Genomic DNA, 27,793 nt, shown 5'->3' with positions numbered 1-27,793 from the left:
CCTCACCTTTCGCAGCCTTCATAGAATTGAAGAGAGTTAGGGCCTTGCTCTGGACTAGGTTTTGGCCTAAGGGAATGTTGTGGCTGGTTTGATCTTCTATCCAGACCACTAAAGCTTTCTACATATCAGCAATAAGGCTGTTTCACTTTCTTCTCATTTGTATTTTCACTGGAGTAGCAGTTTTAATTTCCTGCAAGAACTTTTCTTTGCATCCACAACTTGGCTAACTGGTACAAGTGGCCTAGTTTTCAGCCTGTCTTGGCTTTTTTTTTTTGTGACAATTCCACAACTGAGATATTTTAATGTAAATATTATAAAATACATACAATAAAAAATACAGAATGATAATACGTGATATAAGATGGAAAGTAAAAATCCTCCTCCCCACCCTCCAGTCTTCCAGTGGCACAACTGTAAACACAACAGTTTCTTTAAAATACTGAAATTTAAAGAGTGGATATGTGTATATGTATAACTGATTCACTTTGCTGCACACTTAAAACCAACACAACATTGTAAATCAACTAGACTCCAACAAAAATTCTTTTAAGAAAAAAATACTGAAATTTATAAGTATTCTAACAAGTCACAAGGCTATGTTTCTTTGGTATTGGTTTGTTTTACATAGTGTTGAGATACATTTTAAAATATTAAGCATCACTACTGTTAGAGTATGAGTGAAACTTAATTTTATAATAAAATACAGTTAACCCTGGGTTGCCAAAAGCCCATTTTCTTCACATTTTATATTTATTCTTCCTCATTAAAATAATATTTCTCAGTTAGGTTCTTATTAGTAAGAACCTGCTGTATAAAAAAATAAATAAAATAAAATTCAAAAATTCAAAAAAAATAATAGAATATACGTTCAGACAGAAAAAATAATAATATTGCTCAAAGCATATACTACCCGTATTGATCACCAAAATTTTGTCTTATCTTACAAGTGTAGCACATATATAATTAAGCAGTTAGCAGTTGGTAAACCTGTAGAGATTGAGCACAAATAAGGCCTACAAGGTACAGCTGTGTAATGTATCTACCAACAGGTTGACTAGGGCAGTTGTTACATTTGACTGCAAGAAGAAAATTAACTGGTTTCTGTTCATTGCTGTGATTAAACAAAGAGTGGGTTCCTTTCTTTCAGCTTCAGAGACTAGAGATTCTGAATGCTTTTTATTTGCCGTAGGTGACTGGATAAGTTTCTAAGAACCTGATACTGCTGCCCCTTAAATTAGAAATTTGGCAAAACTCAAAATTATATCACCCAGTAATAAACTACTAAGAAGGATCATGCAAGAAGCAACTATCCAAATACAAAAGGCTAAATAGGCCTTTCTTCGAGATGCTACTTCTACATTTACCTAAACTATGTAAAGAGATATGAAGAGGCCAGTGGCTGTCAGTAGAATACAATATGCTACTTTTATCCAGTCTTTGATATGTGATCTTTTTCTAACCACGTATGACCCTGTTTGAACACCAGCCATGTGTATTGCCACGTACCCCAAGGTAGAAATTATTCCTTGTTGGTTGGCATTTAATAAACCAACCCTTGTGCCACTGCCATCAGTGCCATATAAAATTAACTGTTTCAGTGGGGTAAAATCAAAGGCTAGCTGGTATAATACAGTAATGCTGATGGCCACAATCCAGGATTTATTTAGGGGAAAAATAATCAATAGCATTAAGATTATCAATTTCACAACTATTAAGGTAAAGAAAAAGTTCCAGTGAACTCCATACTCAGTTAAATGTTCCTGATAGCCTATGGATTTTATAATGACTAATCGTCCCATTCCTAGGAAAAGTAATGGCCAAACAGAGTACAATGACTTTGTAAGATAACAAAGTCTGGACCCTTTTGTATATTTTCTCCTAACCTTTGGACAAACCATTGCAGTCCCTAAAGTAAAGCCTCCTACTCCAAAATCCATTGCTCCTATCCCATAGAGCTCGGTTTTGACAAATCTTCTGGAAAAAAGTGGGAAGTCCACAGCCAAAATGGCAACAGCAGTAAATGCACTGTTAATTACACGGAAACAGAGATGGCTGGGACTGACTTCCAAGAATTTTTCAAGGATTTTCTGGACAGGCATTCTGGCATAGCAAGTTCTCCCGCAGTATATTTCATAGAGCAGCCCTGCCCCCAAGATAATTACAACGAGGTCCTCGAGGAGGACAAATGAAGAGAAAATGGTCAAAGTGGTCACTAGAGGAACTGTTAGGAAAGCAAAGTGAACGAAGAATAGAGTTCTCCAGGTATGTGAAGAAGAACGTAAATGCTGTGAGAGAATGATCAGGAGCCCTCTACACAGGATACAGAGTAGAGGACAGAAGACAATTTTTCTTCTTCCTCACATGCTCCTGGCGGTCTCGGTGCCCCGCTGCAGAGAGCCATGTAAGCTTCTGACTTCCACGCAGTGCTTCTGGCTGATGCAGCTATCTCAGCTTTTGACATGCCTTCCTCACCAAGCTTAATCAGTACTAGCTTTGGATTTAAAGTGAGAAATGTGTGACTCTTGCTTTCACTTGAATATTTAGAGGCATTTGTAGGGTTATTAATTGGCCTAATTTCAATATTGTGTCCCAGGGAATAGGGAGGCCTGAGGAGAGGGAGAGAGACGGGGGAACTGCCTGTTGGTGGAGCAATCAGAACACACACATTTATTGATTGTTTGCCATTTTATACAGGTGTGATTGGTGGTGCCCCAAAACAATTGTAATAGTATCATCAAAGCTCACTGATCACTGCTCACCATAACAAAAATAATAATAATGAAAATGTTTGAAATATTATGATAATTACCAAAATGTGAGAGACTTGCAGTCAGCACATGCTGTTGGAGAAATGGTGCCAATTGACTTGCTCGACACAGGGTTGCTGCAAAGCTTCAATTTGTAAAAAAAGCAATATCTGCAAAACGCAATGAAGCAAAGCACAAGAAAATGATGTATGCCTGTGTCTACATTTATTTATGTCTCTATTGTTTTTTCATCCCAGTTTTTTTCAGCTAAATCCTTAAAGATGAGTAGGTTGTGTAAGTAATCACAGGCTCAAAGTCCTTTGCTTCACATATTTATTTAGATTAAAAATACTATTAGGAATCATTAATTTGAAAACATAATTGAAATATTTTGTAACTGAGTACTAATTCGTTCTGTCAGTGGTTTGACAAATTATTGGTCTTACTCCATATTAATCTTTTTTAAAAAAATATTATTGAAATATAGTTAATTATTAACTCTAGTTAATAAATTCGCTTCTTACAGGAGAATTTGTGATTCTGAAACATCTTCATTTTTACTTGCGTGTGTCACTACAGTAAGTAAAAATATTGTGCATGACAGCCAGGTTTCACACTATTAGAGAAAACAGTTACAAATAAGGAAAGGAGGAAGGCTAGAGTGATCCCTATAGTGATAGATTGGAATGAGAGTTATCGGTGTGATTACACATACACACACACACACTCTCTCACACAAATGGGTAGACATAGAAATATATAGATGTACATGTTCATATGTAGGAACAGTATCTAATGGCAGTGAGCACACCTACCATCCAAACCTTGCTTTCTGAATACTATTTTCCAATAAAAAAATCAGGGCTCCTTGGAAAAATCTTGTGAGGTTAGGTGAATTACAAGGTAAGCCTAGAACATCAGGATGCTAATTAATGAAGTGCTCAAAAATATGGTAAAGTCATTAAAAAAAGACACTAGCACCAACATGAAGATCTCAATGGCCAAATCTGGGACAATTTGAGCAACAAAATAAATAACAATATTCATTTTTGAACAGTTTATGATAAATTATGGATATGCAAATTATGGATAAACTGTGGACTAATGTAAATATTCATTCATGATCCTCCTTATAAAAATGAATAATTGAAAAAAATAATGGAGAAGAGCAGCTCTTTCTTAAAGTAGAATGAACAATGGAAATAGGAAATTTCCATTAGGCAAATACCAGAGAAAGAAATATTGTATACAAGATCCATTGAAGATGCTAAAGTTAGTGGGTGAAAGTGTCATAAGAAACAGATTATTTGCATATTATTGTATTCAAGGACTCTGAAAAATTTGTTGAGGAAAGAATGTATAAGGCTTAAACTGAAGTATTTAGATGTTATTGTTAAAATGATTATGGGGAAAAATATTTGATCAATAATATGGTACTGTACTAGTATAATTAGGCATGAATATTTGGAAATCTTTAAGTAGAAAAGTGAAAACTCACTGCTATGGAAATACTGTGAACAAAACTGCAGTCTGTTAGATACCTGATCCTAGGTTTTTTTAGATCAACAACTTTGTGATGGATTGTGAAGTGATAAATATTAGAAAACTGTGAAATCAAACTTTCAACCTCTAATTTACAGCTTTTGTTTGACAGTCTTTGGGCATTTGGTTCTAGTTTTCTGTGCGATATATTTTTGTAAGACAATATCTTTCTATCACCTCCATTTTTTAAACATTGCAAATGAAAAAAATAATGTATACAGGCAGTTGCTCTCCCTTTCATCAAAACTATCTGACAGAAAAATGCATTGGAATAAAATTAATTAATTATATCTGACAGTTAAAACACATAGTAAACCTTTCTTTAGAATATATGCAGATTTATATTTAATAAAGAAAAATAATTAAAAATGGAGGTAATATTAATAAACATATTTCATTCTCTCCAGACAAGTAAAATGAAAATTATTGTAGGGAATTTGTGTAAAAGGATGTAGTTTATTTGTTTCCATAAGAAAATACTAATCAATGAGTTATACCCAAAGTAAGCTCTGTTTTAATCTAGGGCAGCTCATGTAGTATGAGAATGTTCTATCAGAAGACTTAAAGGAATAAGCCATATATAAAAGACTGTAGATATTAAAATACTTAACCCAATTTCCAGAAGGGAAGTCCAGTACCTTGAAATCTTACTGAGTATATAAACAGTAAAAACAATTTCTTATGGAATTAAAATAAACTGTAAGTTCTACTACAATGGAATAAAAAGGAGAAGGAAGAAATAATAAAAACTGAACAAATAAATATGTTAGAAAATTGACTAAAATGGCAATGGATAAATTAATCAACAGTTAGAAAACAAGGCTCCATATAGCATTTTTCCTTAATATAGAGTATTTTATTTATATTTCATATAAATTATTAGATTCACTTCATAAATTATCTCACTGCATGCAGTATCTCTTGTCAACCTACCACAAAAGATTTACTTCATAAATTATCTCACTACATGGAGTATCTCTTGTCAACCTTACACAAAATGTAAGCTAAACCACACATTTGATGCTGTTACTTCCCTAGTGAAAAACTTGTACAGCCTCGCTTTGTCCTGAACAGGCTCAGCAAAAAAAGGTTTCTATTTTTGGCTTAAATCCATTGTTCAGAGACCATATTGGCTCAGCGTGAAAGTGTGCTTTGATCAGTGACAAAATAATTAAGCCTGTTTGGTTTATTTGAGAAGGTAGTGATAGTGTTAGTGCAAGTTTAAGACCTCTTTGTCCTCTTTGTCCTGGCATGGATTTTAGCTCCTTACCAAGGGAAACATAGCCTATCATGTTTTGGATAAACCCTAGTTAACTTTCAAGCTTCCATCTCCAGGAATGCCCTGTTTGGAACTATATCATATGTGGCACCCCACACCTATCAGGCTTCATACCTTGGCTTGTGATCGCCACTCAGTGTAACATGGCCTCATCACAAATATCCTACCCCATCTTTCTTTCACTTCAACTTCGCCCTTCCCAGCAAACATTTTTGCCCAGCTAATTCAACTTATCTTTTTTTTTTAACTTTTTATTTTGTTATGTCCTAGTTTCAAGGTGTACAGCAAAGTGATTCAGTTATACATATACGTGTATCTATTCTTTTTCAAATTCTTTTCCCATTTAGGTTGTTACATAATATTGAACAGAGTTCCCTGGGCTATACAGTAGGTCCTTGTTGGTTATCCATTTTAAATAATATTGTATGTATCGCTTATATGCAGAATCTAAAAAAAATTGACACAAATGAACTTATTTACAAAACAGAAACAGACTCACAGACTTAGAGAAAGAACTTATGGTTATCAGGGGGAAATGGTGGTGGGGAGGGATAGTTAGAGAGTTTTAGATTGACATGTTAACTTATCTTTTGATCACAACTTACACAGAACTCATATTACTTGCTATTTTAGTTAACAAACAGAGTGCCTACTGTGTGCTAAATACTATGCTGGACTCTGGAGGTAAAGCTGTCAAAAATAGACTTTTCCACCATCCTCATGGACCTTGCAGTCTAGAAATAATGAACTTATACAAGTAATTATACGTTTATATTTGAGATAGGTTTTATTAATGGCAAAGGTCATATAAAAAACATCCTATGGGCTTCCCTGGTAGTGCAGTGGTTGAGAATCCGCCTGCCAATGCAGGGGACACGAGTTCCAGCCCTGGTCTGGGAAGATCCCACATGCCACGGAGCAACTGGGCCCGTGAGCCACAACTACTGAGCCTGCGCGTCTGGAGCCTGTGCTCCGCAACAAGAGAGGCCGCGATGGTGAGAGGCCCGCGCACCGCGATGAAGAGTGGCCCCTGCTCTCCGCAACTAGAGAAAGCCCTCGCACAGAAACGAAGACCCAACACAGCCGAAAATAAATAAATAAATAAATAAATTAAAAAAAAAAAAAAAAAAAAACATCCTAAAACCTTCCAGGGTATGCTAAGAGTCCCTCTTCTACGCTTACATATTTTTCTCACTGTAATAATAATCTTTCCTGGGGCAGGTCGAAAGTACTGAATATAGTGCTTCAGCACTAGCAGGTGTTTAATAAATGTCTCTTTAACTTAAATATGTGAAATGATCATCCATAAATCATCAGTAAATTGACTTCCTTGATGCCTTGTTAACAAAAATATTTATGTCTCAAAAAAGTCTTTGCAGATGATAAATTCATTTTCACTTAAGTGAGTTTTCACTCTTCACTGAGACCTGGGTGGAAAAAAACAATTGCCACTTCTACCCTATGCTGTTTTCCCCCTAAATGAAACTTTCTATTAAAGACTGGCTTATACAGTTCTCAAGATATGGACACCTGGAGCATTTTAGAAAAAAAAAAAAAGCATGTCAGGACATAGCAATATCTGGAATGGCTTTTTAAAAAATTATTTAAATGTGATTTGGTTTATTGCCTGAGGCTTTAGAGACAAATATCTGAAAGAATATGGATGAACTCTGAACATTTATTGAGGTTTCTTCACTAATTTATTAGACGATATCAGAAAATGGGCTCCACTGTAATTACAAAGTCTGTTCAGGGTTGCCACTGGCTATCATTGGTTTACTAACACAGAAAGTAAAGAACATTATATACATTTCTCTAAAAAATCAACCCTAACCTCCACCATGCCCAAGTGGACTAAGGCATGCAGGCAACTCAGCAAGAGAGTGGAATGAAATCAGTTCAGCTTATTAATAACATGGTTCAGAATATGATCAAATATTTGCCTGATATTTAATTGGTTCTTGCTTCTACCTCCATATTTGGAAGAGGTCTCAGACCAGGAGATAAATCTTGTCCCTTAGAGTATTAGGCAGAAACTACACATACAGTTGTTGGCACATTTCCCACAGTAATAGGACTGTTTTTCTATGGTGTTTCCATTTCGTTGTAAAATTGGGCACACCAATTGGGCACTTAGGGCACACCAAAATTTAGTACTGAAGCAATACAGAACCTAACGTGATGCAAGATGTAAGCTATTCAAGTTAGCTATAATTTAAAAAAATTTTTGTAAGTGTATTGAATATTAGGTAAAAATGTTATATGATAAAGTTTAGTATGTTCTGATTATACGTGGCAGGTAATATATTTAGGTACTATATTGATAGTTATTGCAGTCATTTGATTAAAAAGGGCACACAAACCAAGCATATAATGAACAAATATACTGAGAGAAAAATCTGTTAACAAGGTGCTAATTTTTATGTAGTTGGTTAAGACATTATGTTTTTAACTCTGACATATATGTTGGCCTTCTAAAATAATTAATGCAACTTTCATAATAGTTGAGACAAATCTTGAGTTTCTAATGTACAATGAAGATTTTATTCCGATCTGAATAGCAGAAGTAACTTTTTAGATTAATTTTTAACAATGTTTCCAGGAAGACCTCTTAAAATAATATATATACATCCATGGAAAACATTTATGTATCTATTCTGGCCCTACCTTGAGTCTCCATGCTCTAGATTTCACCTACACTCAGTACATCTCATGCAATAAACCTGAGCCTTAGATTTTTGCTCTCTCATTTGCTTAATGAATTTTTTTTCTTTAATTCACTGTGAATCATGATATTTGGTCAGTTTTCTCACTGATATTCTATTTGACGGACTCAATAAAATCTAACTTCTCTTTCATTGCTTCACAAATAGAAAGTTAATCAAAATAAATAAAAAGTTAATCAAATATTAATTTAGTGCTTGTTATGTGCTAGTCACATACATAGTTTTGACAGGCCAATCAGGGAAATCATGGAGGCATACGGTGACATGCTACCTCTTCTGGAGATGATTTTTGCAGATATATTGTGTTGTACATTGTAAACGTGTACAGCTCACATCATAGTCTTCATACCAGTGTCATTCAATAAGGAGTCTTTATCAAAATTTCCTCTAGACATTTTTTAAAGTATGAATTCTTGAGGATCTAGTTCAGAGTTACATAATCACAATTTCTGGGGATGAATTCTGACCATACTTCAGTTAAGGACCACTAATTTTTATTGTGGATCCATTTATAATCACATATATTCTTATATATTTCTTGTGTGTATTATATATTTTTTATAGATTAAGTTTTAAAAAAAATTTATTAGAGTATAGTTGATTTACAATGTTGTCTTAGGTTCAGGTGTACAGCAAAGTGATTCTGGTATACATATACATATAGTCATTCTTTTTTAGATTCTTTTCTCATATAGGTTATCACAGAATATTGGTAGAGTTCCCTGTGCTATACAGTAGGTCCCCGTCGGTCATCTATCCTATATATAATAGTGTGTATGTGTTCATCCCAAGCTCCTGATTTATCCCTCCCCATAGTGTTTCCCCTTTGGTAACCATAAGTTTGTTTTTGATATCTGTAAGTCTGCTTCTGTTTTGTAAATAAGTTCATTTGTATCTTTTTTTTAAAATTAGATTCCACATATGAGTGATATCGTATGATATTTGTCTTTGTCTGACTTACTTCACTTAGTATGATAATCTCTAGGTCTGTCCATGTTGCTGCAGATGACATTATTTCATTCTTTTTATGGCTGAGTAGTATTCCATTGTATATATGTACCACATCTTCTTTATCCATTCATCCGTCGATGGACATTTAGGTTGCTTCCATGTCTTGGCTATTGTAAATAGTGCTGCAGTGAACATTGGGGTGCATGTATCCTTCTGGATTATGGTTTTCTCAAGATATATGCCCTGGAGTGGGATTGCTGGATCATATGGTAGTTCTATTTTAGTTTTTTAAGGAACTTCCATACTGTTCTCCATAGTGTTTGTACCAATTTACATTCCCACCAACAGGGTAGGAGGGTTCCCTTTTCTCCACACCCTCTCCAGCATTTATTGTTTGTAGACTTTTTAATGATGGCCACTTTGACCAGTGTGAAGTGGCACCTCATTGTAGTTATGATTTGCATTTCTCTGATAATTAGTGATGTTGAGCATCTTTTCATGTGCTTTTCGGTCATCTGTATGTCTTCTTTGGAGAACTGTCTGTAAGTTAAGTTTTAATTATGGACTTTAATACCACATTTATATTTTGGAACTAAAGTAGGTAGTGTAACATTGTTGTCAAATTATTTCATGTGTGTTAGAGTCCATTACACAACTAGATTGCTAGTATCTTTCAGGAGAGAGCATGGTTTATGCTACTGAAATATCTAACCAAAATTTCAATTCTGTTTTCTCTTAATAATTTTTCTAGATCGATTGATGTACTTTTCTTAGTAATGAACTATATTCACCCTCCCGCTTCTCTGTCCAATTTCTCTCCCAGGGTGCCACTCTTATATGTAGAGATTAGAGCTCTAGAGCAAGAGCATACTGCCTCACTAATTAGTGGGATTCTAGGCAAATTTTCAAGGGGAAGAGAGCAATAGCTCTATTAATCATCACTCTTAGAATATTTACATAGTTGATATCCAGAGTATTTGGAGGTCCTACACTGAGAAAAAAAAACTAAGGTTCTACCACTGTGGTTGAAGTATCAATATAGTGGGTGCTAGGCTATTTTTGGTACCATTGGTACAGAAGAAATAAATCTAAGCTCTAAAGTGTTTTTAAGGTTTTGAAGAGTTCTTTTTCCATGAATGATCAGGTGGGCAAGTCTGCCCCAGAAAAGTTTGCAGATCCTCGTTCCTTTGTGCTTACTATTACAAAATCACTTTTAATAACAAACAACAACATGAATATTAAGTTCAAATATTTAATAGTACATCACAAGTCAGTACTTGTTAAGTGCTGTATAGGCACTGTCAAATTTAATTCTGACAATATGTGGTAGACACTGTTATAGCTTTTATATTATGAGTGTTTTTTCATATGTAATATTGACATGAATTTTATGAGAGTAATTGGTCATAAATTATAGAGCCCCTTTATAAGTAATATACAGAAATAATGATGACAAGCACTTGAGGCAGCCTGAAATATGTTCAATACCTTTATCTCACGAATCAGCCACAATAGTGTGTTCATAAAAGAAAAGCTGTGTGGTTGATATATGTTGGTAAATGTGGCTCACTTCCTTTGCTTCAGTCATTTGGGGAAAAAATGAGAAAGAATTGGTATCAAAACTGAACATAAGGATAAATCAGTATAAAAATTTACAGAGTAAATGATTGGATGTATAAATCTTAATCAGAATAATCTGAGTGGGGTAATTGGAGAAATTGGGTGGGGATTTAGGTGAAACAGTATTTGCCGTGACTTATTAATTGGTGAATCTGGATGCTTGATGTATTTATATAATTTTACATAATAAAATGTTGAAAACTAGAAAAAAGATAGATCGATGTGTAATTTAAAACTCTGATGAGTTCACAAGCAACCAAATAGTTGTTTTGTCTTAATATGGTAGTTCAATTCAGCAAATGCATGAATTTCTCTTCCTCAACCAAGATGCAATTAGCATCCATGAAAATATACAATTTTCCATTTGCCTTTGCCCACCTATAATAATTGTGCCTAATGGCCATCTAAATTATTCATTTTATATGGTGAACAAGTGATTATTCTTAAAACAGATCCTGTGCTCTTTTAAATTGCTTTTCTTCATTCTCCAGTTGGCCCAGACCATTACTGAGTTAACCATTTCTTAATGAAGAATACTGCCTCACTGAGCTTTGCTTTGTCTGTGAATCAGAGGAATAATTTGAAATTCCTAAAGTCCAGAACTGCATCTCAAAATGAGATAGCAAGATGCTAAACTTTTGTTTCTTTTCACTAATGGCCTTTTTCTGAAATGCTTTTTCCTTTTCTTTAGAAACAGTACACTTTCAGAGGATATACTTAACATCTATAAACCTGGATACAAATAATCTGTGTGCTGATGATTCTAGGAAGTTAATTTTATCTATTAAGACATAAACAGAACTTATAAAATGAATACAAACAGGCAATATGAGGGTAGAGGGGCAAAAAGAAGGCTTAGAATAATGCTTTTACTTCCTTCTTTCCGCCACCCCCAGCACTTCCTGTAGAGGAGAAGCTACAGATCAAATTGCTTGAGTCCAAGGCATTAATAGGGTGATACTTTTTAGAAGGTGAGATCATTGTGCTAAAGCTGTGGTGCTTCCTCCATTCTTTTATATTTTCCACTTCCTTTGTGTACCATCCACTTTGGTATGGTTAAGGTTTGCCTAAGTGGGCTGTTGGCTGTACATATCTGATGATCTCACTTGCCCTGCTACTTTGATTCCTGTTAGGGAGGCAGATGAAGAAAATAAAGCCCAAGTTTAAGAAACAAGGAAAGTAAGGGCTTCCATTAAACTATGTACTGCATCACAGCCTTTACCAGACCTGTTTCATGGTGTGACTTTAGCTTATATGCTAATACCCTGGAATTTTAATTTGTATATTGTTTCTTTTGTATATCCATCTCTTCGTGTATGTGTGTGTTTTCAAGTGAGGACCATCAGAGGTGATTGGTGAGATGTTCCTGGTATCCTGGGTCAAAATAACAAAACTACCAGCAGAAAGCCTTAATTCTACAGACTGTACATGCACACTTAACAATGGCATAATTTTAACACTATATTATTCTTTGATTTAAAGGCTGAAGACTTGGTTTATATTATGAAATTATTTCGGAGAGCAAATAATTATTTTTAAGCTTGTGGGCCTGACTCAATGGCTATGTAAACAGTCGGTGCAAACCTACCAAATTAGAACTTGAAAGTTACAAAATCCAGAAAGATCTACTTTTATGTCACCTGTGTTTTCTTGAGCTTCTGGTTGACACAGCATGTCTCTAAGATATGGAAATCCCTTCTCCTCCTTTGCTCCCTTCAAGTGCCAGGAATTGATTTTCCAGCCAGCAGGAGCATCATGCCCATCTGCGTCCTTTTTCATTTTTGCCTTTCCCTTGACTTTACCTTACAGTTAGTCAGAAAGCAATCACATAACCCCAACAGTGTCAAAATTGTAGTATTCTAAATGTCTCAGCTATGCACCTCCAAACTTCCAAAAACCCCCTGACTATTTTTATGATCAAGGACACATATATGCCTAATCAAGTGCCTTCATACAGAGACACTCATTTAGCTAAATTATTATGTATTATAATCAAAAAGTAATTATTTTAATGCAAAATTTTTCACTATAGTGATAAATATTCATGTAATATTTAAATATGAAGTGAAATTAAATAAACATGTAGACACAATTTATTATAACTCATCAATGTAATAAATTAACATTCTTTGAGTATACAACTTTTAAATGAGAGTCTTTCCCTCTCCTTTGATAATACAGGAAATGGACTTAAACTTTCTTTAAAATAATAAATATGAAGGCATAATCAAATATAAAGTTTGACTTCTAAACTTAAATTTTTAAATCCATAAACATTCTTGCTTATTGTTAACCAGAACAATTGCCTGAGAAAATAGACTTGAAATAAACATTTTATCAACTTATGTGGATAGTAGTACAGGCATACCTCAGATGTATTGCAGGTTTGGTTCCAGACCACCACAATAAAGCAAACATCGAGTTAAAGAAAGTCACACAAATGTTTTGGTTTCCCAGTGCATATGAAAGTTAGGTTTACACTGTACCATAGTCTATTTAGTGTGCAAGAACATTATGTCTAAAAAAAACAATGTACACACCTTAATTAAAAAATACTTTATTGTTGAAAAATGCTAACCATCATCTAGCCTTCAATGAGTCGAAGTGTAATAAAACAAGGTATGCCTGTACTGAAAATCCTGTGATGGACAAATGTATTGGACTGTTGAAGGTACTTTGTGGACTTATATGGGGTAGGCTATATTCTAGGAATGGGGATACAGCTATGAGATTTCATCTGTCTCAGGTATACCAAAGCCATGGATAAATGAAATGTACTGGTGGAAGGCATAAATGCAGAGCAGAGGAGGCCACAGCTGCTAACTCCAGTGTCTCAGAAGATGATACTAAGCCTTTATCTCTAAACCTACTACAATTGCTGAGTAGGAGTTTATGCTTTCTGTTTCTGTATCTTCTGATTTCAAATAAACCCTAAAAAAATCCTAAGTCTGCCCTTTGTAATTGTGATATGTCCAATTTTGTAAATGTTGGCAAAAATTTTTTTGGAAAACCTTTGTATAGACTAACCCTATAGAGGCAAAGTTAGACATATCTTTCAGAGGAATTCCATCAGTACATGTTGTGTTGATACCAACATTTTATTATAAATTATTTATTTGATCAATTCTCCACTTAAAATCTTTTTAAGTTTTTCTGTAGTCCGCCAATTAAATACTGATTTCTCAGCAAGCCATTTTCTCTCCTCCACAATATAGGTCCAACCTCCATTAACTAAATCCTTATATCCTTCTTTTCCCATGTTTGCAAGTACCTTTCATCATACAATTTTCATCTACTCTTCCATGTTTGGTTCAAGGCCCATCTCAAGTGTTTTATTCTTCAGAAAGCTGTTTTTCCCCCTGACCCTATATTTGGATTTTATCTTTCCTTTTTCCTGATGCACCAGGGGATATTTACCTTCTCAAATGACACTTAAGTCAGTTTGCTCAATGGTCACAGAATTGCTTGGGTATTCCATAGACAAAGGGCACATTTTAGTCTCAGAGCATACCTGGCTTTGGCTTGGAATATCAGGGTGTTTTCAGTGTTGTAGATATGATGGAAAGTAAGAGAACTAATGTGTGCTGAGTACTTATTCCAAGCTGGGTGCTTGGTTTTATCACTGAGAAATATTCAAGTTGTTTTTTATTCTTCCAGTGTTTCATAGTTTTAATGAAAACAACAGGTATATTTAAGCTTTAAGAACTGATGTATATTGCCAGGAACCACCTGTCAGAGAAAATGATATTTGACGTGTGCACCTCATAGCCATTCATTTGCATGTTGCCATGCCCACGTCATCTGGGAAAGCTATTGTAAGTGTAACCTTAAAGCATTAAACAAAATGACAGCTGTTAGCTGTAATACGAAGAAAAAATTATAAGGGTTGTTCTTGGTTATTTTTCTGATGCTGCTAAAAACAGTTGTATGCCTGTTGTTTGTGAAAGAGCTGTTATTTCAGAGGATTGTCTTTTATTCTATGCTGTGATTGATGTCGGCTCCAACAGCTTTCATTGGATCAAGCCACTTGTTTCCAGTCTATCATCCTTCCATTTACTCCATGCATAGGTTCCAGAATCATCTTCTTAAAATACATATTGATCATCCTATCTCTCTGCTCAAATGGTTTCTCATGAATTTTAGAAAAATTCCACTTCCTTACCAATGCATTTAAGAATCTCTATAATCTAAATCTAACCTAGCTCTTGATCATTATTTCTCTCCTACAATCACTCTATGTTGGACAAATTTATTCTTTATCAAAAATATTTTGAAGCTGTATCAGTCAGGGATTAATCCAAGAGATAGAAAAATCTCTAAGAAAAATCTCTAGGTTTTTTAACAAGAAAGATATTCAGTACAGGGAATTAAGTGACTCCAAAACTGATAGAAATGCTGAAGGCCAAAAACCAGATTCTAACTCAGGGTCCAGGAATAATTTCCACCATGAAGAGATGATTCACTAGGGCAACCTCTTCCTCTGAAGCCACCACAGAAGCTAATGTCAGAATCAAAAGTCCCTACCAGAAATGACACCTGACTTTCAGAAAACTGAAAAATGGGCTGTGGAACAGAGCTGCAGAGAAACTACCACAGTGCTGGGCCGAAAATGGTCTCTGCTGTATTTCTGCCTTTCAATCATGCTTTTCATCATCACTTTGGGGAACACCAGTTTCTCCTTTGGGTAGGGAACACAAAGTCTCTGGGAGACAGTGGTTGTCCTTCAGAAAGTTTCTTTTTCTGATATATCAGCATTTGATTGAGGTCCTCAAATGTTTATCATATAATATTATTTAGAAGCAGAGAAAGTGTTCTTTGGTAAAGGATTTAAAAGACAAAGATAATTTGAGATTGAGAGTTCAAATATCTGAACATCTAAATTTATCTCAATGGATTTAATTTCTGTTCCTAATAACAGAGCAATATAGGAAAGATCATTTGTGATTTGGCCACTTTATACATGTTATCTCATAATCTTTTCAATCACTTTCCATCTACTACCCTTGTAGGTATTCGTATTCCAACTTAATAATCTCTGAAAAGTAAAAAGATTTTCTCAAGTTTAAAGAGAAAAGGGTAGCATTCAAAGTTAACTATGACTGCTACCAATGCTCTTTCTTCTATAAAATAACACTCATCTTTTATGTTTAAATTTATGCCAATAGAAAACATTAAAAACTTACTGTGATTTTTGCGTTGTTTAAAACTGTGGAAGGAGGGTAAATGGAAATAAACATGTTTCAGTTAAACTCTATAAAAAGGTAATTCTAAGTATATATTATTGTGAAAGGACAATTTACATTATTTAAATGGTGGAGAGAGGATTATTTGGCAAGTATTCAAGTTACTCATAGGGGAAAAGCAATAGTATTTCACATTGCAGACAATTATTGTTACAATGTGTACTTTTTTTCCCCTTAATAATTGCATGTTCCCTCTTGTCACATCTGCACAAGACAGAATAATTAATGTACATTAGCTGCATTGTGGAAGGGACGTTTGGTTTTAATTAACATTGGACCATAAGAAAGGCAATTTACTTTATATTACCGTTCATTATTTGATGCACACATGCACATACATACATACAGAGTCTGCAAAGAAAGGCAACTTATGTGAAATGTTAGAAAGCTTCTCAATCTGGAGTTACACTAAGCCTAACTAAAAATATACAAAACGTTTTTGCAGAATAATCCCTTTCTTCTCTTTGATGTTTTAGACAGTTGTGTGGCATTCTAATGTAAAATGATTTAAAACCAGAAGTTGGTTGTATAGTGATTATTCCAGAAGTGAACTGGACAATCAACAAAGCTCCTGTTGTTCATATGGCAAGAGCAGTAATGCAAACTCACTGGAGACTAAAATCACAGTGCAGGGACTTCCTGGTGGCTCAATGGCAGGCAATAAGAATCTGCCTGATAATGCAGGGGACGCTGGTTCCATCTGTGGTCCAGGAAGATTGCACTTTCCGCGGAGCAACTGAGCCCGTGCGCCACAACTACTGAGCCTGCTCTCTAGAGCCCACGCGCCACAACTACTGAAGCCCGCATGCCTAGAGCCCATGCTCCGCAACAAGAGAAGCCACCGCAATGAGAAGCCCGTGCACCGCAACGAAGAGTAACCCCCGCTTGCCGCAACTAGAGAAAGCCCGCACGCAGCAACGAAGACCCAATGCAGCCAAAAATAAATAAAATAAAATAAAAAATCACAATGCATATTCATTTCAAATTATAACTTAAAGAAGCGGGACTGACACCTCTGACTTGTCTAATACATTTTGATGAAAAAGAAGTTTATCTTATAATTGAGTGAAGTGGCAATTAAACTTTTTAATATACATAGGAATGCATTTAGATTGCCTGTGTGATAAACTACAGTAACCATATTCCTTCATCAGGAGGATATTGACCGTGTGTATCAGTTAGCTTTTGCTGTATAACAAAGGACTCCAAATCTTAGTGGTTTAACTGCTGAGTCTATGACTTGGCAGTTGGGCTGGCCTTATCTGGGCAGTTGTTCTTTTCTTGGGGGGGCTCACACATGTGTCTGAGCTCAACAGGATGGTCAACTGGGAAGTGGTTAAGTAGAGTTACTGTAGCCAGGACGATGTCTCTGTTCCCTGTTCTTTCTCATTCTTCAGCAGGCAAGCTGGAACTTATTTACATGACAACTGAGAAGGATTTCAAGGAAGAGAGGGGAAGTGACTCTGGACTTGATCCCTACACTCAGAATTGGCATGCTGTCACTTATACTACATTCTATTGGCCAACCATGTCACACAGACAGCCCATATTCAACAGATGGAGAAAGAAACTTCACTCCTTGATAGAAATAAATGTAAAGCAACATTTAAAAGGTGTGAACATAAGGAAGACTGAGGGATTTTAGCCAGTTTTTCAATCTACTATTCCACATTGGGAAACAGATTTTGTTGGTGAGGTTGTTCCTTGATAATGAAGTGTCCTACGAACCAAAGTAGGCTTCAGAGGATGGATGTGTGTATCGTGCTCTTCCAGTCTTCCCAAAACTTCTTCATTGTTGCCTCTGGCTCAACATAAGTATCTCTTGTGACTCCTCAGTGAGATTCATTCTGAGCACCATAGACTGCTGTTCAGCAGTTCTACTTCTATCAGTTTAAGTTATTTTAACATCCAAGTCTTCTACATAAATATTTCTAAGTATGGCCTTTCTGCTCTCCAAAAGTAGATTCCCTGAGAATCTCTTATAAAACCCAGGTTTTTCTGTGTTTTTCATATAGTGTTTTCATGTAGTACAGTCGTTCCTTGGTACCCACAGGGGATTGGTTCAAGGACCCCCCTCACCCCACCCACCCCTTGGATACCAAAATTTGCGGATGCGCCATCCCTTACAGAACATGGTGTAGTGTTTGCGTATAACCTACACAAATCCTCGCGTATACTTAAAATCATCTCTGGATTACTTACAATATCTAAAGCAATGTAAGTGCTGTGTAAAGAGTGGTAAATACAACATAAATGCTACATAAGTAGTTGCTGTTGTGTGGCAAATTCAAATTTTGCTTTTTGGAAGTTTATGGATTTTTTTTTTGGTCATTGATAACTGTCATTTATTGAATCCCAACTGTATATATATTTTTAATTTTTTTAAATTAAAAAAAAATTTTTGGAGTATAGTTGCTTTACTGAAGTTTATGGATTTTTTTTAAATAATATTTTTAATCCATGGTTGGTTGAAACCATGTATGCAGAACCTGCAGATATTGAGGGCCAACTGTGTTCTGTGTTTATCACTCTGTAGTATTATTCTCAAATTTACTTCATTTTTTAAGATATATTCTCTACTTCTGAGGTCTTCCATGCATAAGACTCATTGCCTTGAAAATGTATTCTCTAATTAACCACACTTAATCTTTACATTCATTTGAATTTAGAAATTGCCTATATCACATATGTTTTATGTGTTGATAGTAATGATTTTGTTATCTTCCTAATCTTCCTGTCACCATTATAATACTCTGTAGGGTAAGGATAACATTGTTTCCTTTGCAGCATTTATACAGTTTACTCCTCTAGGTATCTAATTATTATTGGGGCTAAATTAATGTATGTCATCTCTCTTCCTCTGTCTATATGTGTGTGTGTGTGTGTGCATGCACGTGCCTAAATACACATAAACAATATGCATACACATATATATGTGTGCTTGTGTGTATAAATGTGTTTATAGACAGATGGTTATATAGATTAGATCAATAGAAAAAGATAGATATTGACACTTAAATTACCCATTTGAATGTTAGATATAATAACCAACATATTCTTAAAATTTCAATATATTCATAGACTCAAGGCATTCTGTTTTCCTCTTTTCATACCATGATATATTCCTGATGAATAATAATCAGTTATATGTATGTGCATAATTGTTTCCATGGTAAAATTTTAAAAATTATTTTTGACAAGAGTGACAATAAAATTTACGCTCTGAAATAAGGAGTCAATAAAGGGCAATGAAATGTGGAATGAAAGTAGTAAGACTCTTGAACAAAAATGTACTAGTTTAAGTTTTTAAAAATTTAATATTCAGTACCTAAAATAAATGAGAATTAGAATTATATTCCTCTAGATTATGCCAGGAAAAAATATCTTTGGCTAATTTTGAATCTATATAAAAAACAGAATATAGTTATTGTAATAGTCATGACTTTATTATACTTCAATGCCATAGGAGTCAAAATCCTGAATTCCTTGGAATATCAGGGAGATTAATTCATTTGTTTTAAGATTAAAGAGGAGCCCTTTGTTTATCTTGATGATTTGTAGTTACATATTTCTGATCACACTTAATCTGTGAACCTTGACACCTTGAGCTATACTAATAAGAGTAGTTGTTAGGAGCGGAAGCTCTTGTGTCACATGATCTTGGGGATAAATCCTTATTTTATCAATTAAATACTGTTTTTGATAATAAGATACTTAAGCTCTTTAGTGTGCTGTTTTCTCATATGTGAAATATGAATAAGAAACACACCTATTTTTCTGGTATAGTTAAATTAAAAAATGCATGCATTATAAAAATGATGAACTCAAGATGATGATACAAACATCAGATGAACTCCCCTAACTTTCCTATATACCAATGTGTGTTTGTTGTAAGAAAAGTAAATTTTTCATAGGTTTCTTTTATTTGTGAAAATGGGAATTAAAAATAACTACTTCGTGGTATTATACATATTCATTAATAAGATAATATGTGTGCATGCACCTAGAATTGTTTCTACTAAATCAACATTCAGTAAAGGTAGCTTCCTTCTAAAAAAATTCTTGAGGCTCAAGTGATGTTAGCAGGATATGTAATGAGAACGAGGTCGAGTGACTGTGAACAGTCTATGGCATGCACCATAACTATCTATTGTGTCACAAAGGCCATGAGAGTTGAAACACGATATACTAGCCAGAGCCACACATATGGATAACACTAGTAGGTATGTATTCTCTTATGTTAAAAATTAAGAAATCAAAGTTCATAAAGCTTGACATGCCCAAGGGCATCCAGTTAGATCTTCTCATTCCAAAACTTATGAAATTTTATTTTATTCAGATGCACACACACACATCTTAATTAAAACATTTTTGTTCAAAACAGACTTTTAAACAGAACACTTAGTTTAAATTAACCTCTTAGGACAACCGATCTCTATGTCATATTGCTGATCTTTCACCTATCAGCATAGGAGAAAATAAATAGAATGTTTTTAAAATAAATGTTTTTCAAGGAGGCCTTGGACATTTATAAATTAAAACATCCATCACAGTATTTACAGATTCAAATAAAATGGAAACTACTGTAACCCCCAAATTATAACCCATTTGTAAATCATTTATGAGATTTAATGCATACTTCTATACACTCAAGTTATTGTTTTAAATTACATTTTAATAAGATCTGGTAGGCAATTGACTTTAAGTCCTATATGAAAGACTTCATCCTTTCTGTTTTATAAAATTATTTTTGGGGACTTTCCTGGTGGTGCAGTGGTTAAGAATCCGCCTGCCAATGCAGGGGACCCAGGTTCGAGCCCTGGTCCAGGAAGATCCCACATGCCACGGAGCAACTAAGCCCATGTGCCACAACTACTGAAGCCCGCGCGCCTAGAGCCCGTGCTCCACGAGAGAAACCACGGCACTGAGAAGCCCACACACCGAAATGAAGAGTTGGCCCACGCACCAAAATGAAGAGTAGGCCCCGCTCGCTGCAACTAGAGAAAGACTGCACGCAACAATGAAGATCCAACGCAGCCAAAAAAAAAAAAAAAAAAGAATTATTTTTGCCTCTACTTTGTTTAATTAGTATTATAATTCACAAGACAAACAGTGCATATAAAAACATACATTTTATGGAAAGCTGCAGCTCCTCTGGCCAGACCGAACAGCCTTCCATTCTCATCCATCCTCATCAGGGCACAGAGCAAAAATTTTCTGCCCCCTCAACAGTGAGCTCTCACATCACCATGCCTCCTCTGCTTTTCCTGCTTCTCCCTAGCAGCTTTCTGGTTCCAGCCAGAGCCAAAGGGTTACAGCCATCTATAATCAGTTTCCAGGCAGCTTCCTTGGCTCCATATTGTCACCACAGCCTGATGACAGCAGCAGTAAAATCCCTTCCACTGTGGACTCCAACTATCAACAACCATCATTTGGCCGAACTGCAATTGCTAGCCCCATATCAAGCACTCCCAACCACGAAACACAAGGACCAAAAATAAATAAATAAATAAATAAGCTTTGATTCAAGATTTGGAAGAGAAAACTGAAATGTAGGACAGCTTCTTCATCATGGAAATAAACAGGTAACATCTGAGGATAAGATGTTTCACAGATGGCTGTGTTTCAAGCTCAAATAACACTGAGGCCCAAGATATACCACAGCACAACTCAGAATGTGCATGACTACAAGTTCCTATGTCACAAGTAAGAAGTAGATCATCCTCAAAGGGAGATGTGAGTGATCAGTGTGGAATCCAGGAGAAATTTTACCCACCATGATTCATTTAAATGCTAGAGAACATGTCAAGTGAAGAAGGAAGATTCTGCAGAATGGACTTCAAAGTGAGTAGACTGCCAGCTCCTCATGTGTCATGGTGTATAAATGGAAGCTTTTTGAAAAATGATAGTGTCTTAGAAGGGTTTTCATTCACTCATCTTCAAAGTGGTCAGAGCTTCAGATTCAGGGGCTTATGCATGTGTTGCCATGAACAGAGCAGGAGAAACTACCTTTACTGTGCAGCTGGACATCCTTGCAAAAGAACATAGATGAACACTGATATTTACCTACAAACCACAGAGCAAAGAAGTTTTTGAGGGAGACTCAGTGAAGCTAGAATGCCAGATCTCACCTGTGCCTCCACTAAAGGTGCTCTGGAAAAGAAATCATGAAATGGTTCAGTTCAGCACTGACTGAATAAGCTGATAGCATGACAACTAGATTAGTTACCTTACTGATAAAAGATATAAATAAGGAAGATGCAGGGTGACATAGTGTCTACGCACTTAGTTGCTGAAGCTAAGTTAATGAATGACTGCATATAATACCTAAGACTCTTCCAACTCCTAAGCAGTTATGGATTCAACCAATTTTCAGCAAATATTTAGCACTTCAAAGGTTTGGATGTGAAACAAGCTTTTAACTTAGAAGGAGAGTTTCAGCATCTGGCAGCTCAATTTGGACTTTATGTAAGTGGAAAATTTGAATAACTTTACCAACATTGAAAACACAATGACTACACTGTTAGTAATATATTTGATTGAATTTTTGAAATAAATTCTTAACTATTTATAGGTTATGGTTTTAATTAGGTAATATAACTGATATACACATATATACACATGCACATATAACATTATGCCTATAATTATGTGTATAATATTTACACATAAATATAATGCCTATATATGTATAGATACGTATATTTATAATATTATTTATCCCTTGACTCTTGCACATTTGAGCTACTTCTCTGGTTTGTGAAGCCTACAGAAAATCTGGGTTTATAATTGTAGATTATAAAGGTGGGATTTTAACATTAAGTTATACACATTTAACAATTGCAGATTATGAATTAATATCAACTTTAATAACACATCTAATGCTTCTAATAAAGTTTACTGGTACTGCTTTCTAAATACTGTTTAATCTATTTTCTCTTGTACTTACTAACAAGGTATAGATGATGCCAGAGTTTTAGATAAAAACTATGAGTGTTCCATAGTTTTATATCAAAAGAGAATAAAATTTGAAATATTTAAAACAAGCAACAACAAAAAAATACATTTCCTCTTACACCAAAACAAATAGCTATTTATCTAAGTGAGTTTTGTCTTCTTTCAGCTCTATTCATAATTCTCCTACTATTTTATTTTCCATCAGATTCATTTTTTTGAAGAAAATATTTTTTAGAAAGCTATATAAATTGTGCTAACTTTTGGAGTTAAGAAAGCTAACAGTGAACCCCAGAAGGTGACTAAGTATAATCACATAGTCAATAAGGCATCATCTGATTCTTAGATTTGCTTACTTATTAGAGTTATAACATCAAGATGCTACCTTTAACTTTTCTGCAAAAAATGATATATATAGTTGATTTCTTGAAATCACTAAAATATACTTTTGTTAATTTCTAATTCCTAATTCAAAATGATACCTAACAAATAGAACAACTTACATATTAGCTGCCAGGAGAGAAAGTGAATAACGTTTTAATATTTAGTGGGTCAGTCATTATGATGCTTTACATTTATTGTCTTATTTGGCTCTTTAAAAAATCTTGCGAGATAAATGTCATCCCCACTTTACAGATGACAAATGAAGACTTAGAAAACTTAAGTCACTTGTCCAAAAGGATGTATCTATAACTGGGAGTGATAGGATTGTTTCTTGGACAATGGGTTACTTGAAGCCATACTTTCCAAATACAGTTATGATAGTTAACAACTAAAATTCAAAGGGCATTAAGACAACCAATAGATTTATACAAACTCAGTTTAAAAAATCATATTTGTAGGTAACTTATGAAGCTACCCCCAGCTCTATGAAAGGCAAGAGAATCTGTTCCATTTCTTTTGGGTACAGTGGAAAAATAATAAAAGAAAAGGTGCTTTTTAAAGTGTCTCACCCTTATTGTCTCTTGTATATGAAATAGAATATCCTGTTTCTTAAACTGAAGAAGATGGAGTTGAGGTTAGGTGCACAAGGCCAGCGGCAGAGACCAGGAGGCCTATTCAGTTTTCCAGAGCCTTTGTAAGAATGGTTAAATACACGAAGTTTTCAAATAAAGATAAAATGGATGAAGGTTAGTATTAAAAGAAACCTTCACAAAGATACATGTTAGTTGCTCATTTTCAACTAAAACTTCAAGCTAAACATGAATAGACATTTCTCCAAAGAAGACATACAGATGGCCAATAGGCACGTGAAAAGCTGCTCAACATCACTAATTAACAGAGAAATGCAAATCAAAACTACAATGAGGTGCCACCTCACACTGGTCAAAATGGCCATCATTAAAAAGTCTACAGGTAACAAATGCTGGAGAGGGTGTGGAGAAGAGGGAACCCTTTTACACTGTTGGTGGGAATGTAAATTGGTACAACCACCATGGAAAAGAGTATGGAGGTTCCTCAAAAAACTAAAAATAGAGTTACCATAGGATCCAGCTGTCCCACTCCTGGGCATGTACCCAGACAAAAGTATAATTCGAAAGGATACATGCATCCATATGTTCACTGCAGCACTATTCATAATAGCCAAGGCATGAAAACAACCTAAATGTCCACCAACAGAAGAATGGATAAAGAAGATGTGGTACATATATACAATGGAATATTACTCAGCCATAAAAAAGAATGAAATAATGTGATTTGCAGCAACATGGTTGAACCTAGAGATTATCATACTAAGTGAAGTAAGTCAGAAAGAGAAAGACAAATATCATATGATATCACTTATATGTGGAATATAAAATATGACACAAATGAACTTATCTGCAAAACAGAAACAGACTCACAGACATAGAGAACAGACTTGTGGTTGCCAAAAGGGAGTAGGGGAGGGGGAGGGATGGATTGGAAGTTTGGGATTAGCAGATGCAAACTATTATATATAGAATGAATAAACAACAGGGTCCTATTGTATAACACAGGGAACTATATTCAATATCCTATGACAAACCGTAATGGAAAAGAATATGAAGAAAATATGTATATATGTATAACTGAGTCACTTTGCTGTATAGCAGAAATTAACACATTGTAAATCAACTATACTTAAATATAAATTTAAAAAAATAAAAAAATTCAAGCTAATTCAAAACTGAATTTCAAAATTAGCTTAATAGTTGAGCTGTTATATAATAGATAATATATATTATTTATTATAAATAAAAACTTGGGAAACATATTTTTTTGATGAGATTCTTCTTCATTTCATGACAAATAGTGGCTTAAAAACAAATAGCTCTTATTAAATCTTGTACTACTCTCATAAATATCTAAGAAAATGAGAGTGTGTAATGCAGATAGCAATAGATTTCTTTTCCTCAGTGGAAAACATTTGCATCATTTTTATTTTCATGTGCATTGTAATTGTAAACATTGACACATTAAAGCTCTAAGTAAATCAATAACTTACAAGTTATTATTAATGTGAAAACACATTTACTTTTCTCAGAGATTTTAGTTCCTGATTTTCATTGAATGTTTTGTTTATACACAGTTTGTTCTTGTCTGGTTAACTTCATTTTTCTCAAGTCTTTGAAGGGATGTAGGCAAAGAAATGTTAAGCAATGTAACTTCATGTTTTGTTCACTGTAACTGTTCCTTATGTTGTTGGCCTCCAGGAATATTATTTGAAAAAAAAATCCATTACATTTGATTAAAAATCATGTCATATCTGGACATATTTGACTTTTATGTCACCTAGTTTGTATGTTGAGCAAAATATTCTTTCCTTCTTTTCTTTTTGAAATGGATATTCAACTCTAAGGATATTTTTAGAATGGTAATTGTAGTTCACTAATTTCTTTTTTAACTTACTATGCAGATAACAATACCTGAAAAAACCTTTTTAATAAAAATGACAGTCTCTTCTTTAATCACTGAGGTTGAATCCAGTCACAAGGTGCTGTGAAGAATTTTGTTCTGATGCTTCCTATGTGTTAATAGGTAAATGAGTTAATAATGGGTTTTGATTTCAGAGATGTCAGTTTGGGATGTAGGGTGTATAATGGTAAAATATTACAAGGTGAAAAATTAGCTAAAGAGTTCATATGTCCATTTGATAGCACTTAGTGTTTTATGTCTTTCAGTGTGAAAGTTGACTTATTCTATTAGCAAAGTTCACAACCCCTGAATCATCTGCCAGTCTTCTGCTATAATCTTCTCCTTGAGGGTTATCATTTCCAGGACTATAATATTATTCTATGGGTGTTAAGAAATTTTTCAAATTATGACAAACTAAGTCATGGGACATGGAAGACTAAGCAATTTTATGGATCAGTGAACACTGAACATAAAATCTGTTTTTTTAAATTACCCTCTCGAAGCTTCTTTTAAAAAGTTTATAAAACCACGTCTAAATACATCTGTTAGAAAAATGAATGGTTTCTGCCAACCATATTCTGTAAAACCTTGACCCATTTGAAAAATTCTTATACTCTGTTCCTGCATTCCTTCAATTTGTTTGACCTTCCCCCATGCCAGTGAGAATAAATTGTTATTTTTTATTCCAACGGAATGTTATTGATACTTCTATTTGTGTTTATATCACTGTGCTATAATCATTTGTGTATCTTCTTTTGTCACTTGTTTCAGGGTGCACTTGTTGAGGGCAAGGGCATTATGTTATCATTCTTTTTTCATGTATTCATTTCATTTACAAGATGAACTGTACCTGAAACAATGAACATTTTTCAAGGAATTTTTCTGAAGTATTTTTGACCCATAATAGGGAGCTTAATTAATATTTGTTGAATGGATTGAATGCCTTTGTTTCTTTATTATTTTTTAAATTTTTATCTTATATTGGAATATAGTTGATTAACAATGTTGTGTTAGTTTCAGGTGTACAGCAAAGTGATTCAGTTATACATATACATGTATCTACTCTTTTTCAAATTCTTTTCCCATTTAGGTTATTACAGAATATTGAGCAATGTTCCCTATGCTAAACAGTAGGTCCTTGTTGGTTATCTATTTTAAATATAACAGTGTGTACATGTCAATCCCAAACTCCCAATTTATCCCTTCCCTCCACCCTTCCCCCCTGGTAACCATAAGTTCGTTCTCTGTGAGTCTGTGAATGCTTTTGTTTCTTACTGAACAAAATATTGTGAATTAGAGAGCAGTGGACTACAGTGGCTATACGTATTAGATAAGAGACAGTTTTCCTATAAGGGAACACTCTTCTAGCCTATTTTGCAAGATACTATCTTCACATACTCTTTGTTTCCTTGAAATTTGTGTCCTTTCAGTTCTGTGGCAGAAATTATTTGCGTAAATGATGTTCATTTTCTTCTTTCTTAATAATACGGACCCATTCAGAGGGGGGCAGCTGTGTGTCTGGATAAGTTTCCTTAGCTCCCAACTTTTCTTGCAACGCGGGTGGCCTGTGCTACATTTTTGACATTGGCATGTAAGCAGGAATTGTTAGTTAGAGCTCAAGAAATCACTTTAAAGGAAGATAAGATCAGCTGGTTTGGGTTTTTGCTTCTTGTAGTTAAAGATATTTGAGTAGGAAGGTGAAAACCTTCATTGTAAAGCTGCCATATCATCCCTGAACTGTTTTATATACTTATTTGGTAAGCCAAATAAATCCAATTGGATTAAACATGTTTCTATTTCATGAAAATAAACCAGGAAAAAATGTTTTAGTAAATAGTGCATTTAATAGAATGA

The 27,793-nt window shown here is 34.5% G+C and overlaps 1 protein-coding gene and 2 pseudogenes across 5 annotated transcripts in view; 2 read left to right on the top strand and 1 right to left on the bottom strand.

Moving 5' to 3' along the window:
- LOC103006346 (uncharacterized) overlaps positions 1-27,793 on the top strand; it is a 624,869-nt gene that overhangs the window by 261,659 nt on the left and 335,417 nt on the right. The gene's annotated exons all lie outside the window — the stretch shown is intronic.
- On the bottom strand, positions 920-12,644 carry LOC103008220 (phosphatidylinositol-glycan biosynthesis class W protein-like; annotated as a pseudogene).
- On the top strand, positions 21,244-22,597 carry LOC103007929 (myotilin-like; annotated as a pseudogene).

The sequence above is a fragment of the Balaenoptera acutorostrata genome, chromosome 2 (genome assembly GCF_949987535.1).
Source record: "Balaenoptera acutorostrata chromosome 2, mBalAcu1.1, whole genome shotgun sequence".
Taxonomy (NCBI): Eukaryota; Metazoa; Chordata; class Mammalia; order Artiodactyla; family Balaenopteridae; genus Balaenoptera; species Balaenoptera acutorostrata.
The sequence above is the reverse complement of the archived record's forward strand: the minus strand, read 5'-3'. Positions and strand labels throughout refer to the sequence as shown.